Source organism: Hyaena hyaena, unplaced genomic scaffold (assembly GCF_003009895.1).
Source record: "Hyaena hyaena isolate Hyena2069 unplaced genomic scaffold, ASM300989v1 scaffold_1916, whole genome shotgun sequence".
In the NCBI taxonomy this organism is placed as follows: Eukaryota; Metazoa; Chordata; class Mammalia; order Carnivora; family Hyaenidae; genus Hyaena; species Hyaena hyaena.
In genome coordinates, this window is record NW_024082555.1 from 85,538 (window position 1) to 90,602 (window position 5,065).

Here is a 5,065-nt window from a genome sequence, read left to right on the forward strand (position 1 = left end):
ATCTATATCTATATCTATATCTATATCTATCTATCTAAGAGAGAGAGAGAATGGATTATCTTTCAACTGTAAAAAAGAAAGAGATCTTGCCATTTGCAACAACATGCATAAACCTAGATAGTATAATGCTAAGTAAAATAAGTCAGACAAAGACAAATGTCATGTGATTTCACTCATATGTGGAATTTTAAAAAAATGAACAATAATAAAAAGAGACAAAAAATCCTCTTAAGTACAGCCAACAGTTGGTTGCCAGAGAGGAGATGGGTGAGGGGATAAGCAAAATAAAGGAGATTAAGAATACACTTATAGCGATGAGCACTGAGTAATGTACAGAAATGTTCAATTATATGGTACACTTGAAACTAACATAACACTATTAATTATACCTCAATAAAAGTAAATCACTGACCACCGAACAAGATGCCAGCCAGGAAGTCATCACATGTGACCATGGCTCAGAGTACCCCAAAAGGCCAGGTTTTGTTTCATACATGCAAGGTGAAGACCACAAAGGGGAATTCTGCTTCTGTCGACTTGAATGTTGACAACTGAGGCAGCGCAGACTTCAGTCTCCAAGAAGAAACCAGTATTTGACCTCAAGGCAATTCTATCTCGACCCCTCAACTATGATCCACACAAAGGAAGACTGAAACCATGGAGACAAGCTAAAGAAAATAATTCTCTGAAGGAGCATGTAAACAGAGTTACCTTCCACAAGAAAACTTACAAACAACCTCTTCTCCAGAGTAGGGAAGAACAACGGAAGCAACATGAGCAAAAACGAAAGGAGAGAAAAGCAAAGGTTTTGGGAGCTCGAGAAGGCCTCATTATGGCTGAAGATTAAATTTTTGATGTCTTGTAAATATTACCTTATTCTGAATCCTTTTTGTAAATATTTTCTGTCTTCCCCACTTTAGTCAAAATAAACAGATTTTACAAGTAAAACAAAAAAGTAAATCAAAACTTAGAATGCTTATAAAATATAAAATAATTGAAATTTATATATAAAATATAAAACTCAGAAAGGAAAATGTTATAAAACACACGAATTTAAAAAGATTAATCAAACTTAAACTTAATAAAGCCAGGGTTTGGGAATATGGGATTGCCACACTAATGCGAATTCTTTGAACAAGAATTAAAAATAAATTTGTTTTACCTTTGTTCCTTTGACAAAGATCAGCTGATTGTCAATAAGTTGGTCAACTTCTGGCTTTCTCTTTTGTATCATGGATCTATTTGTCTCTTATGTCTCTTAAAATCTGCACTGTCTTGATAACTGTAGTTTGGTGAAAAGTCTTGAATTCAGGGGCACGTGGGTGGCTCAGTAAGTTGAGCATCCGACTTCTGCTCAGATCATGATGTCCTGATTCTGGAGTTTGAGACCCACATCAGGCTCATTGCTGTCAGTGCAGATCCTGCTTCAGAGCCTCTATACCCCTCTCTCTGCCCCTTCACCACTTGTGCTCAAGTGCACGTTCTCTCTCTTTCAAAAAAAAATCAATATTTGCAAAATAACTTCTAGAATTTTCACTGAGATTGCATTGAATCTATAGATCAATTTTGGAAGAGCTGAAATTTTGAAAGTATTGAATCTTCCTATTCATGAGCGTGGACTACTTTTCCATTTCTTTCTTTCTTTTATTTTTATAAAAGTTGTGTAGTTTTCTCATATAGATCTTTTACATATTTTGTTATATTTATACCTAAGAATTCCATTTTGGGGGGCACTAAAATAAATGGTATTTTGTTTTTAATTTTAGTTTCCATTTGTTCATTGCTGGCATATCATAAAACTATTTAATTTTGTATATTAACCTTATATCCTATAACCTTGTTATAATCATTCTTTAGTCCCAGGATTTTTTGTTGACTGCTTCAGCTTTTATACATAAATTATCATGTTATCTGCAAACAAAAGCAATTTTATTTCTACCTTCTTAGTCAGTATACATTTTATTTCCAATTTCTCTCATTGTATTAGCTAGAACTTCCAGTATGATGTTGAAAAGAAGTGGTGAGAAGAGCCATTCTTGCTTTGTGCCTGATCTTAACAAGAAAGCTTCTAGTCTCTCAGAATTAAGTATGATATTAAATGCAGGGCTTTTGGACATACTCTTTATCAAGTCAAACATGTTCCCTCTATTCTTAGTTTACTGAAATTCAGTTGGGGTTTTATATTAATCAAGATGTCAATGCTGCAATAAAATTATTCTCAAAAAACAATTTGTTAAACAATAACTCCTAATACTATATACTTTTTATATACTTTTTATACTTCATAAGCTTGCTCATATTCATTATCTGTTCTCATTTTAGGAATATCGTTTGAGATATATGAATAGAGAGTACAATTTCAAGTTTGAACAAGAAGGAAGCTCATAGCCAGAGATAAAATACATATTCATGGTTCACATATGTTGAGAGAGATCAATTATACATTCTAAAAGCCTTTGTATTACATTCTGTAAGCATTCTTCTTCTTTACCTCTTTCTCTCTGTAACTCAAATTTTGCAATAACTAAGTGAATGTCATTAATCATGTTTGGTTCTGAGGTTTTTTGTAAAAACGCATTAATTGATGGTCTCTGATTTCAAGGACTCATAGTCTTGCAATTTATATAGATAAATAAAATAATAATAACAATATATGTTTATAAAACCCCCAGTTAAAGATGGCATATTGAATATACTTTTATTTCTTCTCTACTCACAACAAATTACAATATTATTAAAGGAATAAAAATATAGAGGTACTCATAACTGAAAAGAAAACAAGCAAAGATCACTTAATACTCAAGATAGTTTTTTTTTAAGACAGGAAAGGAAATTAATTATTCTTATATCAGAGTAAAGGAATCCAGAGGATTCCTCTCTGGAATACCCAGAATACTTATAGAGAAGGATCTCGAAATACTCAGAAGACGGATCCAGGAAAAAAAGAAATAGTTGCTCAGCCAAACTCTGTATAAGTTAACAGACTGACTATCATTCAGGAAAGAGAAAGATATGACGGAGAAAAACAGGGAAAGTAAACATTTTATATTTGTCACCATTCTTTTTTGCATAACCCTCCTCTTTTAAGAGAGCAAACATGAATGCGATAGATACTACAGTTTAGTATCTGTACTACAGTTAATTGTATTTTCACTATATTATAATGTACTTATGTGCTATAGTTAGTGAACACTGAACTCTTTCTTGACTTCCTTCTTCTTTTCTCTCACCATTCTGAAGCTTGAAAAACTAGAAACTCACTTCTCCAACAATACATTCTAGCCAGTATGACCAAAATGGATGTCTGTAGGAAGTTTCCAAAGAGATGTGATGCACAAAGCTACAGCCACATATCACCACCATGAGACAAAAGCAAAATAATAAGGGCACACCAGCTCTTGATATTCTTAAGCTAACAAATGAATGACAACAACTGCCTACTTGTAGATTTCCTGTTATATGAAAAGAAACCAAACACCTCTATTTGTTTAAGTCACTGATAGTTGTGTTTTCTGTCTCTTGAAGGCAAAGCATAGGTAATTACATGTGCATTGAATGAGTGAAGACTGAAAGGGAAAATATACATAATTAATAGAGAAAGAGTTTGATGGAGCAAGATACTGAGATGTTGGAACCCCAGAAAAGAAGTAAACAGGGCCACACTACTGGAAAAGGGAGAATGCTATGAATGTGAGTATAGGCTCACGTAAGAGGATGAAGAGCAAGGAGGGGCAGACTATTGAGAAATCTCTCACCTGAAACTTCAATTTTCTCCATGAGGTAGGATGTAAGATCATTTGCTGTGTGTGCATCCATGCATGTGTGTTTACACATACTTGTTTGCCAAGAGTTTTGAGGAGTCTAAGGAATAATAAAGTTTGAAGTGAGAGTCTAAATAAAGGAGACTGAGAGTTGACTGGAATAATACAGAGATATTAGACACAATATTGAGGACAAAGCTGTAGCTTGAAAATGTGACTTGATGGCATTGTTTGTCCACATCTTTTCTCCTCCTGAGTAGCCTTTTAAGAGATATTTTTTCCCTATTTGCCCTCCTCATAATTTTTAATGTTTACTTATTTATTTATTTATTTATTTGAGAGAGAGAGAGAGAGAGAGAGAGAGAGAGAACATGAGAGTGCCAGCAGGGGTAGGGGCAGAGAGAAAGAAGAGTCCCAAGCAGGCTCCCAAGCTGTCAGCACAGAGCCAGATGCGGGGCTCCATCCCATGAACCATGAGATCATGACCTCAGCTGAAACCAAAAGTCAGACACTTGACCACCTGAGCCACCCAAGTGTCCCATCTCCCCATAAAATTTAATATTATGATACACTCTTCATGTCCTGTATGCTTTGAAGAACAAAAAACAATTATATTACATAAGTTTTTTCATCCTCTCTCCAACCCAAGAACCAATTTTTATTGGAGTGAATAATGATTCAGAGCTTGAGCTGTTCTAGACGGATGAGAACAGATCTGACAAAAGCAAAAGAAACCCCAAAAACAAAAACAAAAACAAAACACACACACACACACACACAAACTGATGAACAATAATTAAACGACTGTATCTTTGCTATTCTAGCATATGAAGTAGTGAAAAGACATGACTTTGGAATCACTTAGAAAGACATGCTTCCTTATCCCAGTTGTATCATTTATTTCCTGTGTGAACTAGGATGCCATGCCTCATCTCTATAATCCTCATTTGTGATAACATATAAAGTACTTAGCACATAGTTGTTAAAAAAAAAAGATGGCATTATTTATATTTGATACTGTTATCATTTTGCCCTGTTGAGATAGTAATTGAAAAAATAAGGGAGTTAACAGATTTGATATAAAAGTTAAAAAATTAAGACATGAAAGGATATTGATGAGGTAAATAGAAATAAGCAGTAAAATAATAATGATGGAATGAACAACTGGTTGTGTTACAAGTGAAATGGTGCAGTCTTAATATTTCATGTAGCAAGCATTTTGGGTTAATGACAATGTCTAGACATATCCCTGGGTATAGTTTTATGGAGTGGATCTTCAGAGCCTTGGAGAAGCAACTAAAAGA

The 5,065-nt window shown here is 34.1% G+C and overlaps 1 pseudogene; it reads left to right on the top strand.

Annotated features, from left to right (window-relative positions):
- The first annotated feature begins 423 nt into the window (after positions 1-423).
- On the top strand, positions 424-847 carry LOC120226953 (annotated as a pseudogene).
- Positions 848-5,065: the final 4,218 nt, after the last annotated feature.